Source organism: Triticum dicoccoides, chromosome 1B (genome assembly GCF_002162155.2).
Source record: "Triticum dicoccoides isolate Atlit2015 ecotype Zavitan chromosome 1B, WEW_v2.0, whole genome shotgun sequence".
In the NCBI taxonomy this organism is placed as follows: domain Eukaryota; kingdom Viridiplantae; phylum Streptophyta; class Magnoliopsida; order Poales; family Poaceae; genus Triticum; species Triticum dicoccoides.
Window position 1 is genome coordinate 491,217,522 of NC_041381.1, and position 15,348 is coordinate 491,232,869.

The following is a 15,348-nucleotide window of genomic DNA, read 5'->3' on the forward strand; positions in this document are numbered from 1 at the left end:
TGGAGATCACTCCTCTACCGGCTCACGTCTCATCACCTCGCAAAGGATCTAGGCTACACGAAGAACAACACAAGGGACACAAGGTTTGTACTGGTTCAGGCCACCATTGTGGTGTAATACCCAACTCCAGTGTGTGGATTGCCTCAGGGGCTGATGAACAATACAAAGGAAGAACAACCTCGCGAGGGGAGGAGTTCTTGTGTTGGTGTGGGTGGTTCTGGCTAAGGTTCGAATGGTCGACCCCCTGCCTCGAGAATGGCTAGTCCTATTTATAGAGCGTGGCCCTGGTCCTCTTCCCAAAAATTGAGCGGGAAGGGCGCCAACAATTGGCCATTTTGAAGGGGAACATATAGTACACTTATCCTGACTAAAGTTGGTCTTTACCTGCCAAAGGCTCTAATGATGACGCCGTCCTGGGCTCCACGATGACCTTCATCCTGTCGTTCTGCTGGTCTTGGTCTTGTTGCACCGACATGGTAACCTTTGCCTGATGCCTTGGCCTGTGCTTGGCCCCTTTGCACCGAAGGGGAAACAAGTACACTGCGCAGGACGGCACCCGCCTGGCGCCTGCCTGGCTTCAGTCGTCATGGCTTGCGTCATGGGCACCTCATGAGGTACCCCGCCTTGATCTCTGCGCCTCCTTGCGAGCCAGCCTGATGAGGCTACGCTTGAGGAAGCTTCCTGTCGTCCGCCCCGTGAGGCTTGGCCCCCCGCGAGGGTCTTGAGCTTGTGTTGATGAAGATGGGCCGTACTGGGCCACTCCTTGAGCCACGTTGCAGGCCGCATGCAGGCAAGTCTGGGTACCCCCATTCCCAGAACACCGACAGTAGCCCCCGGGCCCAAGGCGCGCCCGGACTTGGCTTAGCAGAGAAGCGAAAGGGCAAGTGCGAAGCGCCGCGGGCCCCAATAGCCTGCGGCCTCGGGTGCCGCGTGGCGGTTGATTGGACGTGGGTGTCCCCGCTTCCCCACGACGCCTCAGCAACTGTTTACCTGACAAAAGGGCGGCCCCTGGCCAGGCTTACCTTCTTTGCCTTTACCAATCATTGCTCCAGATCCCCTTTCTTGCTCTCCTCCTTCTTGCTTCCGAAATCCTCCAGATCTGCTTCAATCCCGCACCTTCGGCAAGCCATGGCGCCTCGCAAGACTCCGGTCGGGGCCTGGTACTCACCCGCTATGGATCCTCCGAACGTGTCGGAGAAGAACCTCGCCCTCACGCGCCAGAGGATGGTGGCGCAAGGCAACGAGGGGGCGGCCGTGCTCAAGGTCGGCTCTGCCCTGCCTGAAGACAAGGGGAGCACCTTCTACCCGCTCTTCGTGAGCGCCATCATCGCCGGTCTTTTCCGAGTTCTTCCTTGCTGTTCTTTGCCAATACAACTTGCAAGGTCTGCACCTCCACCCCAACTCTGTTCTCCTTCTAGCGATTTTTGCCTATTATTGTGAGGCTCACATTGGGGTAAAGCCCTCGGTGGCCTTGCTGCGCCATTACTTTTACCTCCGCGTTTCTCGCGGCCCCATCACCGCATGCGCGAGCTTTGTCGCATACTCCAGCTCCAATGCCATCTCGAAGCCTGGGAAGAGGATCGAAGGCTTCCGGAGCAAGTGGGTCATGGTGGACGTGGGGCGCATCCACCCTCGGCTGGTGCTGCCTATGGGGCAGCCTGAGGCCATTGACGCTAGGTCCCGCACGGAGCTCGTCGATCCCCGCGCGAAGCCGGTGCTGAAGTGGATGAATGCGGACCTAAGGCCAGGCAACCTGGCGACGACGAAGCTGAACGGGGCGAAGCTCCTGAGGGAGTTCCTGGAGCACCGGGTGGCTCCGCTTCGGGAACACTCGCTCCCATTATGGAGGCTCGGGGAGGCAGATGCCGCCCTTCGCCTAAGTCCCGAGGCCCTGGCCGACGAAGATCTGGCCGCGACTCTCCACTCATTGGTTGGAGGAGACGTGGTGAGACCGGAGGGTGCTCCTGTACCCCTGTTCCTTCGTGGTGACCGGGAGCAGGTGTTGAACTCCATGCCCACCTTCAACGGGGAGGGGCTAGTGGCTGCGGAAGTTCCCGAGGATCTGGTGGCTCTGGCGACGGTGAACTTATCTTCCAGCGACTCTCGCAGGGAGGAGGAAGAAGAGGAGGAGGAAGAAGAGTCTGACTCTGAGGCGACCGATGGAGAGTCGGGGAAGTTCTTCCCTCGCTGTAGGTCCCGCGCCCTCCGCCTCATGCCGGACGACGACGAGGCCGGCGACGAGCGAGGCGGGGAGAGCTCACCCCGGTCCCAAGGAAGGAAAGGACGGGCTGGTTCCCCGCGGGTCTGCTCCGGCTCCAAGGCGGCCTGAAGCCAGCTTCAACTCTTCTGATGTGCCCCCTGCTTCCGAGTCTCCTGAGGCTGACCCCAGCAGTCGGCTCTCGGGCTTCAAGTTTGGCCGGAGGCTGCTTGAGTCCATGAACGATGACCAGTAAGTGCTTGATTTTGGTTTCGCTTCCTGCTTCTGTTGTCGAGGCTTGACGTACGCATCCTTTGGCTAGGCCGATGCCCGCAGCGAAAAGGCTGAAAGGGGCCTTAGTGGCCTCGCCTGGGGCAATGCCTCCATCCACGGGGGAAGGAGGTGGCGAGGCTCGAGCCTCCCCTGCCCGGTCATCCTCGCGAGGCCAGGCGGGGCGCACCGGCGTGGGCCCAACCCCCATGGCCCAGGCGACTCACGAAGTGTCCATGCCCGATGCCACTGCTGCAATCGCCGGGGCTCAGAAGGCCCCGACGCCTGATGTTGTGATCACACTGCCGTCTTCTCCTCCTACTCCGCCAAACGCCATTTCCCCGACTCCTTCCCCTATCTTGGATCGTGCTGCCGCTGAGCTGGATCGGCTACGGGAAGATATCCAGGGCGCCGACCCCTGCCTGGTAGCCGGGCGCCTGGAGTTGGCCTCTGGCTGGGTCCGCTCTGACACCTCCGTTCGAGTGGTGCTGAGCCAGGACGTGACGGCCTGCAATGAGGAGAAGCAGGCCATCCTCCAAGCCAAGGCCACTAGCGATGCTGCCTTGGGTGAGGCTGCGGATGTCCGGGGCCGCTCCAAGGCGCTGGAGAGCAAGCTGCAAGGCCTGTGCGACGAGCTCGCCAAGGAGGTCCGTGACCGCCAGGAGAAGGAGATGAAGACTCGAGAAGCTGCCGTCAGGGACCGGGACGCCGAGCTTGATGAACGTCTTGGCCGGTTGGAGACGCTGGAGTAGGTGTTGGAGGCAGAGAGGATCAAGCTGGATGGCAAGGCGAGGGTTCTGGACGAGGACCGAGTGGCCTTTGCGCAACTAGAGGAGAGGGCTCGCGCCTCGCTGAAGACAGTTTATGATGGCAGCCTGGAAAAGCCGCTAGCTGGCGCCAAGGATGGCCCCACCAAGTTGCTTCCCTTCCTGGTCTGCACACTTGAAGATGTCACGGACGGCCTTGGCCCCATGGCCGAGGCCGAGGCGCGTGTCCTTTCTTCTGCAGCGCTGACGCGTGTCCTCACCCACGTCTATCTTCGCGACCCCAATGTCGACCTTGACAGCCTGCTGGAGCCTGCAAGCGGCGAGCTTGCCGCTGCCGCGGCTGAGGCAGTGAAGGGTCGGGCAGATGCCCTGCTAGCGAGGTTCCGTGCCTTCAGCGCCAGGACAAGGCGAGATGCTGCCAACCCTGGGACTTCGGGAGGTGGAGTCGCCCAGCGCGACTCCACCGCCAGCGATGGCACCGCCGGAAAGTGACCCCTTCGCGGCTTCTGTCCCGTTTTAGTTCCTGCAACATGCATCATGCCTCATGGAGGCGTTTAAACTTGTGTTTGGCGTTGTGAAAACAACCTATGGACTGTAATATTTGCTTTTGAATTCCTTGAGATTTGCGCTTTTCCTTCCTACTTGCCTGTGTTCTACGTCGGCAGGGCCCGGTCCCGCGCATACCTAATCCGCCGTTAGCCCCGACCAGAAACCAGGACGGGACCAAGGAGTGAGGGGCTACATGACCAGTTAGGCTCCTAAGTTGCGATGCTTAGGAGTCCCCCTTGACGTCTGAATAGCAAGTAGGGAGGGGAGGCATATGAGCGGATCTACCGTTCATGTTGGCAGGGCCCGGCCCCGCCCATACCTCAATCGCCATTAGCCCCGACCGGAAACCAGGACGGGACTAAGGAGTGAGGGGCTACGTGACCAGTTAGGCTCCTGAGTCGCGATGCTCAGGAGTCCCCCTTGATGTTCAAATGGCCTTCGTACCTTGTCTCCGCTCAGGGAGGGGCGCGCGACGAACCAGGCCCGAGGGGCTTGGCTGGGTGGCGTGCGCCAGGGCGTGGCCCGGGCGTAGCCCCCGTGTCCAGCCCCCTCGCGTGGCACTCCCGAGGGGAGGCGTTACGATAGGGCCGGACACTGAGCTCTGGGCTCCCTGAGGTTGATGCGGCCATGGGCCGCCCTCAGTTGTTTATCACCGCACAGAGCATAGCGCTTCCGTATGTGTACGGGCATAGCCGCTCCTCGACAGTGTCGTCAGCCACCACGGAGCATGGTGCTTCCACTAGTGCGTGGGAGGGGGCTACCCTCCGGGAGGAGCCCCCAGGGCGTGTACAGCCCCGCCCTGACACGTGGCTGGCACAGTAGGGCTTGATGAGGTGTATCTGGGCACCCGTGAGCCAGCACCGGACTCACGGGGCCCTACCTCAAGGCGGTTTGCGCCTGGCTCTGGGCCTTTGTTTGTAATGTGCTCCTGCAAAATTGGTTAGATGCCAACGCTCTACGTCCTCAGGTCCCGGCCCTCGAGCGAGCTCAGTCGTCGCTCGTATGCCACGCCGCGATGCCGTGGACAAGGCCAGGAGGTGAGGGCTGCAGAGCCAGTAAGAGCCCGTGAGCCGCTATGCTCAGGTACCCTCCCTTTTAACGTGCAAGCGGCTAGCATGAGGGAAGAAGGGCGCCGTCACAGGCATCAAGTAATAATCATGGCGGGTCAAATGCACAACTTGAATAGGTGCAAGAAAGATACATGCCGCTGGGTCAGGCCCGAGTGGCTTGGGGATAATGCAGCCCGAGGGGCGCCCCCAACAGAGTAACCCAAATGCATGAACAAAAGAGATACATGCCGCAGGGACGGACCCCACGCGGACTGGGAATGATGCAGCCCTGGGGCACTCCCAGCTGAAAATGAAACTCGAAGGATGTCACCTGATGATGTTGGAGATGGAGGAATGCTAAAGTAGCGGACGACGTGCGCTGAGGAAACCGATCCTCACGAGCCCCTAGGCCCTGGAGCCTCGGGAGGCTCCGGGGGAGCAGGCGGCTCTTCAAGGGCCATCTCCATCTCCGCCAGGACTGCAGAATGCCTGACCTCCTGAGCCTCTAGAATACTCATCAGCAGGCACTGATGAGCGGCAACTGCGTTCGGCAGGCCAAAAGGCATGCGAACGTAGCTGTGAGGTGGACCCTCACAACGCCCCACGCACGAAGGCCAGAGGCACTCCTGAGAGGTGGCTCGGTTGAGCCCTGGTACATCGATGCAGACGTGCATCCTATCATCCTCGCCTGGATGGGCAGCTACGGCGGGTAAGCAGCGGCTGCCACTCATGACTCTTGACTCCTGCAGCTCCTGAATGCTTCTCGATGAACTCCTGAGGGTTCGGCCCTCCTTGCCTCGTTCCTTCCTAAGGGAAATGTGCTTTGAAGCACGCCTCCAAGTGGTGCCCTGATGTCTACTACACAGCCTTCTTCTTGTAGACGTTGTTGGGCATAGGACAGTAGCAAATTTCCCTCAAGTGGATGACCTAAGGTTTATCAATCCGTAGGAGGCATAGGATGAAGATGGTCTCTCTCAAACAACCCTGCAACCAAATAGCAAAGAGTCTCTTGTGTCCCCAACACACCCAATACAATGGTAGATTGTATAGGTGCACTAGTTCGGCAAAGAGATGGTGATACAAGGGCAAAATAAATAGTAGATATAGGTTTTTGTAATCTGAAATAATAAAAACAGCAAGGTAACTAATGATAAAAGTGAGCGTAAACGGTATTGCAATGATAGGAAACAAGGCCTAGGGTTCATACTTTCACTAGTGCAAGTTCTCTCAACAATAATAACATAGATAGATCATATGACAAGCCCTCAACATGCAACAAAGAGTCACTCCAAAGCCACTAATAGCAGAGAACAAACGTAGAGATTATGGTAGGGTACGAAACCACCTCAAAGTTATTCTTTCGGATCAATCTATGCAAGAGTTCATACTAGAATAACACCTTAAGACACAAATCAACCAAAACCCTAATGTCACCTAGATACTCCATTGTCACCTCAAGTATCCGTGGGCATGATTATACGATATGCATCACACAATCTCAGATTCATCTATTCAACCAACACAAAGTACTTCAAAGAGTGCCCAAAAGTTTCTACCGGAGAGTCAAGAGCGTGTGCCAACCCCTATGCGTAGGTTCATGGGCGGAACCCACAAGTTGGTCACCAAAACATACATCAAGAGGCACATGATATCCCATTGTCACCACAGATAAGCACAACAAGACATACATCAAGTGTTCTCATAAAAGACTCAATCTGATAAGATAACTTCAAAGGGGAAACTCAATTCATCACAAGAGAGTAGAGGGGGAGAAACATCATATGATCCAACTACAATAGCAAAGCTCGGGATACATCAAGATCGTGCCATAGAGGGAACACAAGAGAGAACACGAGAGAGAGAGAGATCAAACACATAGCTACTGGTACATACCCTCAGCCTCGAGGGTGAACTACTCCCTCCTCATCATGGAGAGTGTCGGGATGATGAAGATGGCCACCGGTGAATGATCCCCCCTCCGTTAGGGTGCCGGGAAGGGCTCCCGAGAGGTTTTTGGTGGCTATAGAGGCTTGCGATGGTGGAACTCCCAATCTATCTTGATATTCGATGGTTTTAGGGTACGTAGGCTTATATAGGCGAAAGAAGTCGGTCAGGAGGTGCTCGAGGGGTCCACGAGACAAGGGGCGCGCCCAGTAGGGGGGGCCCTCCTATCTCGTGGCCTCCTCGAGGCTCTTCTGACGTGAACTCCAAGTCTCATGGGTGATATTCTTCCTAAAAATAACGCTGCCGAAGGTTTCATTCCGTTTGGACTCCATTTGATATTCCTTTTCTTCGAAATACTGAAACAGGCAATAAAACAACAATATGGGTTGGGCCTCCGGTTAATAGGTTAGTCCCAAAAGTAATATAAAAGTGTATAATAAAGCCCATAATCATTCAAAACAGGTAATATAATAGCATGGAACAATCAAAAATTATAGATACGTTGGAGACGTATCAAGCATTCCCAAGCTTAATTCCTGCTCGTCCTCGAGTAGGTAAATGATAAAACAGAATTTTTGATGTGGAATGCTCCCTAGCATGATTCTCAAAGTAATTTCAATTTATTGTGGCATGAATGTTCTGATCCAAATGATTCAAGATAAAAGCTTATAAAACATAAAAATAATAATGCTTCAAAGCATACTAACAAATAATCATGTCCTATCAAAATAGCATAGCCAAAGAAAGCTTATCCCTACAAAATCATATAGTTAGGCCATGCTTCATTTTCATTACACAAAATACTCCCATCATGCACAACCCCGATGACGAGCTGAGCAATTGTTTCATACTTTTTAATGCACTTCAGCTTTCCAACTCTTACGCAATACATGAGCGTAAGCCATGGACATAGCACTATGGTGGTCTAATATGGTGGTTGTGAGGACAAAAAGTGGGAGAAGATAGTCTCACATCAACTAGGCGTATCAACGGGCTATGGAGATGCCCATCAATAGATATCAATGTGAGTGAGTAGGGATTGCCATGCAACGGATGCACTAGAGCTATAAATATATGATAGCTCAACAAAAAGAAACTAAGTGGGTGTGCATCCAACTTGCTTGCTCACGAAGACCTAGGGCATTTTGAGGAAGCCCATCATTGGAATATACAAGCCAAGTTCTATAACGAAAAATTCCCACTAGTATATGAAAGTGACAACATATGAGACTCTCTATCTTGAAGATCATGGTGCTATTTTGAAGCACAAGTGTGGAAAAAGAGATAGTAGCATTGTCCCTTCTCTCTTTTTCTCTCTTTTTTTTCTTTTTTTTCTTTTTTTCTTTCTTCTTTTTTTCTTTTTCTTTTCCCCTTTTTTTTCTTTCTTTTTGGTGGGCTTCTTTGGCCTCTTTTATTTTTATAAAGTCCGAAGTCTCATCCCGACTTGTGGGGGAATCATAGTCTTCATCATTCTTTCCTCACTGGGACAATGCTCTAATAATGAAGATCATCACACTTTTATGGATTTACAACTCAAGAATTACAACTCAAAGCTAGAACAAGATATGACTCTAAATGAATGCCTCTGGCGGTGTACCAGGATATGCAATGAATCAAGAGCGACATGTATGAAAATTATGAAGGTGGCCTTGCCAAAAATACGATGTTAACTACATGATCATGCAAAGAGCAATATGACAATGATGAAACGTGTCATAATAAATGGAACAGTGGAAAGTTGCATGGAAATATATCTCGGAATGGCTATGGAAATGCCATAATAGGTAGGTATGGTGGCTGTTTTGAGGAAGGTAAATAATGGGTTCATGATACCGGTGAAAGTTGTGCGGTATAATAGAGGCTAGCAAAATGGAAGGATGAGTGTGCGTATATCCATGTACTCACATTAGTCATAAAGAACTCATATACTTGTTGCAAAAGTATACTTAGCCCTCGAAGCAAAGTACTACTACGCATGCCCCAAGAGGGATAGATTGGTAGGAAAAAATTCCATCGCTCGTCCCCAACTGCCACTCATAAGGAAGGCACTCAAAAGAGCACCTCATGCAACAAATTTGTCACACAACTTTTATCATACGTGCATGCTACGGGACTTGCCAACTTCAACAAAAGTATTTCTCAATTTCATAATTATCCACTAGCATGACCCTAACATTACTACCTTTATATCTCAAAACAATTATCAAGCATCATATTGATCATAGCATCCAATTCACTTCCTATGATAGTTTTCATACAAATTACCATGTTTTTTAAGACTCTCAAAATAATATAAGTGAAGCATGAGAGCCTAGCAATTTCTTCAAAATATAACCACCGCCGTGCTCTAAAAGATATAAGTGAAGCACTAGAGCAAACGACAAACTACTCCGAAAGATATAAGTGAAGTTCAATGAGTAGTCAAATAATTGTGCAACCATGTGAAGACTCTCTAACATTTAAGAATTTCAGATCTTGGTATTGTATTCAAGAAGGAAGCAAAACAAAATAAAATTACATTGCAAGGATAGCACAACTCATGTGAAGAAGCAAAAACTTAGGTTCAACCGATACTAACCGATAGTTGTTGAAGAAGAAAGGTGGGATGCCTACGGGGCATCCCCAAGCTTAGATGCTTGAGACTTCTTGGAATATTATCTTGGGGTGCCTTGGGAATCCCCAAGCTTGAGCTTTTGTGTCTCCTTAATTCCTCTCATATCATGGTTTCTCTTTTTATCAAAAGCTTCATCCACAACAAACTCAACAAGAACACGTGAGATAGGTTAGTATAAACCAATGCTGAACCTTATCATTTTCTACTGTAACAAATCACTAAAATAATTATTCAACATTGAATACTAAATGACTCTGCATATTTAATATTTCTATCCTCAAATAGAATCATTAAACAAGCAAACATACGCAAACAATGCAACCATAACAGCAATCTGCCAAAACAGTACAGTCTGTAAAGAATGCAAGAGTATCAATACTTACCTGAATCGAAAAATTATGAACTAAAATTCCCGCTGTAAGAAATTTATCAGGGATTAATATGAAAAACGATTCAATGTTATACCATTCTCTGACTTTTCTAGGGAATTTTTGCAACAGCGGTAAACTTTCTGTTTTCAAACAACAACATGTATACTAGCAAAATAAGCATGGCAAAGGCTATCCTTGACATTTTTATTGAAACTAAAGATGCAAAACATTATTCTAACTAATAGCAAGCAAAAACTGTCGGATTTCGGGTTTCGGCAGACCCTTAAGGTTCAAACTCAGGGGTGCGCGCGGAGATCACTCCCTCTACCAACTCGCCTCTCGTCGCCTCGCAAAGGATCTAATCTACACGAAGAATAGCACAAGGGACATGAGGTTTATACTAGTTCGGGCCACCATTGTGGTGTAATACCCTACTCTAGTTTATGGTGTGGTGGATTGCCTCAGGGGCTGATGATGAACAATACAAAGGAAGAACAGCCTCACGAGGGGTTTTCTTGTGTGGGTGGTTCTGGCTAAGGTTCGACTGTTCGATCCCCCTCTCTTGAGAGTGGCTAGTCTTATTTATAGAACAAGGCCCTGGTCCTCTTCCCAAATATTGAGCGGGAAGGGCGCCAACAATTGGCCATTTTGAAGGGGAACATCTAGTAAACTTATCCTGACTAAAGTTGGTCCTCGCCTGCCTAAGGCTCTGATGATGACGCCGGCTTGGGCTCCACGATGACCTCCATCCTGCCGTTCTGCTGGTCTTGGTCTTGTTGCACCGAAATGGTTGCCTTTGCTCGATACCCTTTCCTGAGCTTGCCCCCTTTGCACCAAAGAGGAAACAAGGACTCTATGTAGGCCGGCGCCCACCTGGCTTCGGTCGTCATGGCTTGCGTCATGGGCACCTCGTGAGGTACCCCGCCTTGATCTCTCCGCCTCCTCACGAGCCAGCCTGACGAGGCTGTGCCTGAGGAAACTTCCTGTCATCTGCCCCGCGAGGCTTGGCCCCTCGCGGGGGTCTTGAGCATGTGTCGATGAAGATTGGCTGTACTGGGCCACTCCTTCGGCCACACCGCAGGCCGCAGGCAGACAAGTCTGGGTCACCCCATTTCTAGAACGCCCACAGTAGCCCCCGGGCCCAACGCGCGCCCGGACTTGGCTTAGCAGAGAAGCGAAGGGGCAAGTGCGAAGTGCCGCAGGCCCCAACAGCCTGTGGCCTTGGGCACCGCGTGGCGGTTGATTGGACGTGGGTGTTCCCGCTTCCCCATGATGCCTCGGCAACCGCACGACTTGACAAGTCCCTGCATGCAAAAACGGGTCATGATTACCTGTGATCGTGGAGGCCAACGGTTGGCCTACTCCGGCTATATGTACGAAACGGTGCGAGCCCTTCCGGTTCATCCCTTCCTTCTACTCTCCTTCTTCTTCTTCCTCGCCCTTGCTCCACCTTACGCCAATGGCACCAATCCGTCGGTTCTCTGCAGAAGAGAAAGGGAAGGCCCCCCGGGAGGGTCCCATTCCGCTTCCGCCGAAGAAACGGCCTGTCCTCTGCCGCAGAGGAGGGGGTTCTTGCACTACTGGAATCAGGGAATTTGCCATCTGCCAATTCTTTGCCGTCAGCTAGCGGACGGCAAAGAAGGTCTTTGCCATCAGCTACCAAGAAGCTGACGGCAAACAAATGGCAGACGACAAAGAAGGTCTTTGCCATCTACCATTTCTTTGCCGTCCGCTGGCTGACGACAAAGAATCCTTGCCGTCCATTGGCTGATGGCAAAGAGGAAGGTGGCACCCACTAACAAAAAAACTAACGGCCGGTTTCTTTGACGTCTGCTAGCGGATGGCAAAGAGCCCGAAAGCAGACGGCAAAGAAAATAACCTAACGTATCTAACGGCCGCCCTCGGCACACACCCACCCACGACCCACACAGCCTCGGGCCCCACCCACGATGCACACACGCCCAACCCACGCGCACACACACCCATGTTGGATCCCATCTCTCTCGTCTTCCTCGATCCCCTTTCTCCACCCCACGCCGCCGCCAGATTTCGGTGATCCCTGCCGTTCCCCACCGCACAACTCTCCTCCCCGAGGTCACCTCTCCCTGCTCTCCATCTCCACTGGCCGGTTTCTCTCCTCGCCCAGGAGAGTCCCGCCTCCTCACCGCCAAGGCTGCCGCCGCCCGCCGCCTCGAGCGGCGCCGCCTCGAGCGGCGCCGCCTCCTCCTCGAGCGCCGCGCCACAGACCTCGCCTCCTGCGCCCTCGCCGCCCGCCGAGCTTCCAGCTCTCCCCGTCCCAATCGCCTCCTTCCTATGGAAACCATGCCACCCAGCGCCACCAGGATGCCACCGCACCACCACCGACCTTCCAGCTCTCCATGTCCCAATCCTGTCCTCCGGCCGGCTGCTCCTCCCTCTCGTCGGTCAAAGGTGACATTTTTAGCAGCCGGGATGCTCGATTCATGGGCGGCGGTGCTCGATTCGTGGGTGGCAGTGCTCAATCCGTGGGCAGCGGTGCTCAATCCGTGCTGGAGCAGCGGGAGGAGGAGGCCAGGGTGGAGATCATGGTGCGGGAGCGGGAGAGACGGTGGCGGCGGCGGTGGGGCAGCTCCGTTCGTCCACGCTCCTCGTCAGCCTCCACGACAAGAGCTTCCTCTACAGGTAACTGAATAAATTCAGCTATCTGAACTCGCTGGGAGCTGCCAGGCTATGAACTCTACGGTGGAGGCCGAGCTCACCCAGCTCGAGACCATACGGTGGCAGTAGGAGACTGAGCACCATGTGGTGTGGGCGCCGATTCAAAATCACTAGCGAGTCCTACTTCAACTGCAATGCAATGGTGAGCCTCACTTGCCATCCTCCCTCTCTTTTTCTTTTGTGAGAACTGCATTTCAGTTTGGAGTTTGCTCTGCTGTGTGTGTGAGAGAGAGGTACCATGGTGGCTAGCATTAAGCTGTCCTGTGATTTTGTTTCCACCTAAATCTGCTATATGAACACTTCCTTGTTGTTTGTATACACCGTCGAGTCAAATTGCCTAGCTTGTTTAAATATGTGCAAGACTAGTATGGTCAGGAAATTGGTACTCCAGTATAATAATCCAGTTAGTTTCATCTTCTCTTCATGTTAATTTACACGAGAGGACCCCTATTGCTGCAATTCATCAATCCAATGACAAAAATAAACTTACTTTTGGTTTGCTTGTCTGAAATGAAATGAAGTAAACTAAAGTGCAGCCCATCTTCACCTTTCCTTTCTTCCTTGTTTTGAAATGAGTAAACACTAGCAAAATTAACTGAATTCTTGCTTCTCACTCCTTTTTCTCTTCTCTTACATTAGTTCAAGATCTTCTTCATTTAATTAGGAGTAGTGTAGGAGTAAAAGCTTGCAAAAAGACCAAATCAGATTTAGCACTTGCAGTACTATGGCACTTGTACTAATATTTCTGTTTACTCCTATTAATATTGCTAGTGTTTAATTCTGTTAATATTGCTAGTGTTTACTCATTTCAATTAGTGCTAATGTTTACTCCGTGTCAATATTACATTTACTGTCATGGTCATCTTATTTGAACCTTAAGGCTTTGTGCACCTTATTTGAACTTTCAGAAACCAGCTAATTTCCTTCAGTGAACTCATAATATGACAATTGTTTCAGAAACAACACCCTTTTCAATACATCAATTCTGCCTTTTCTTGTCAAGAAACAACACCCTTTTTAGTACATCATCTGCAAATTTGATTCACTTAGTGTTACTCCTAACTGAATTCCTTTGGCAGTGCGAAAGAAAGAGAACTCGAGCCAAGGTGATGGTGATGGAAATGAATGAAAGAAAGAGAAGCTGGTAAGGTGACCTACCTACCATTTTCAAACCAAGACTTTCTGTTTTGTGACCGGTCTTACTGTTTTGAAATTGTGCCCTGGCTGAATTTTCTCAACTGTAATTATGTTGGTGGGGACGCTCAAGATATCGTAATTTTGTACCCACACCTAGCGACATGTGATCTTCCTTTGTTTTTCTTTCAGCTGATAGTATGGTAACTGCTTGCTTGGCAGAAGTTATGGTTGTGCTGTTTCTTAGGTAAATAAAGAAACTGAGATTTAGTTTGATTTGGAGCGCCTCTTGTTGTACCACAGTTCCTTCTCTTAGAGCTGTACTTGTATAGCAGGTTTTGGATTGGGAGGGGAAAATGCTCTTCCTTCAGTCTCTGTTGAAGTCAAACCCATCCATGAAAAATCTGTACTGTAGTACAATTAATGTAGATGAATATATATGCCTTGCAGTTTTATCATGCATGCCATTCAACTAACTTGCTCTTGTCCATGCAGATGGAGTAGGAGGACGAGCAGCAGCAGCAAATCAGCCTGATGATGACGGGGTGCGGAAGGCAATGGTGATCATGCTGATGGCATGAAGAAGGCTAATGACCACAACCTGGACCTTTTGGCATTTAGAGATGGCAAACACAGACGGCGTGGAGATAACAACTTGGACCACCCACCTCCCTTGCCTTTTTAATTTTGGTTGTAGTGGTTGCATCACCGTCGCGGTCGCAAATCAGTATGTAGTGTGCTTGTGGAGTTGGGTCTGGACTGCAGTGTCCATCCAGTAGGTTAGGTGTTGTTGCTGCTAGATCCCATGATGCTCACCTAAGTTTTGTGTTATGTGGAGGCCAACCTTTGTGATCTTATTTGTCGACACTTGTGTGATCTCGTATTACTTTGTGATACAAGTTGTACGATATATATGTTTTTATGGATGATCTTGTGATGTTCTTTTTTTCCTGTGGTCTGTGTTAGATATTTGTGATATATGCATGGGCTATACATATGAATATGAATTGTTGAACATACTGTAAATCAATGACAGAGATGACAAGGAGATTTGCCGTCCGTGCATCTGGACACTTTGCCTACAGCCGTGGATGGCAAAGGCCTACCGTGTAGTGATGTCCAGCTGACATCATTCGGCGGACGGCAAAGGCCGGACAAATTTTGCCATCAGCGGCGGACGGCAAAGGCTGCCGTTAGCCACCTAATGGACTAACAGCATAATTATTGCCGTCTGCTTTCTTTGCCGTCAGCTGCTCATGGCAAAGGCCCCTTTGCCGTCAGCCGCCGAAAGCAGACGACAAAGTAGCTCTTTGCCGATCCTTACTTTGCCGGAGCCTTTTACCGTCCGCGGCAGACGGCAAAGACCTTTGCCGTTCGCCGTTCCTGCCTTTGTTGTCTGCCGTGGCAGATGGCAAAGTAGCTAATTCATGTAGTGTTGGCAGGAGGTGTCGAGGCCATGGTTCGAGCGGCCGCCGACTGGATTCCCATTGCCCTTGTACGCCCGGATTGAGGGCCCTGAAGATGCGGGCGCCGAGCGACATCGCCAGAGACGCCGTCGTCGTCGGTGGATTATGGCGGTGCGCGTTGTTCCTCCTGGAGTCCATACAGGGGGCTCCTATAGCGAGCTGATGCTTCACGCCATCACACCTCCTCGATCTTGGCTCCGCCTTCCTCCCTCCTTCGCTTTCGAGATCCCGCCAAGGGGGGATCTTGAACTCTGGCTGCAGCACGCCGACTGCAGTACCCCTGCAACCGA

General features: G+C 51.3%; 1 long non-coding RNA gene across 1 annotated transcript; it reads left to right on the plus strand.

Moving 5' to 3' along the window:
• The first annotated feature begins 11,708 nt into the window (after nucleotides 1–11,708).
• Nucleotides 11,709–14,538, plus strand: LOC119343657. Its single transcript, XR_005166204.1, has 3 exons — nucleotides 11,709–12,600; nucleotides 13,538–13,602; nucleotides 14,088–14,538. It is a non-coding gene; the product is annotated as an uncharacterized LOC119343657 (long non-coding RNA).
• The last annotated feature ends 810 nt before the right edge of the window (nucleotides 14,539–15,348 follow it).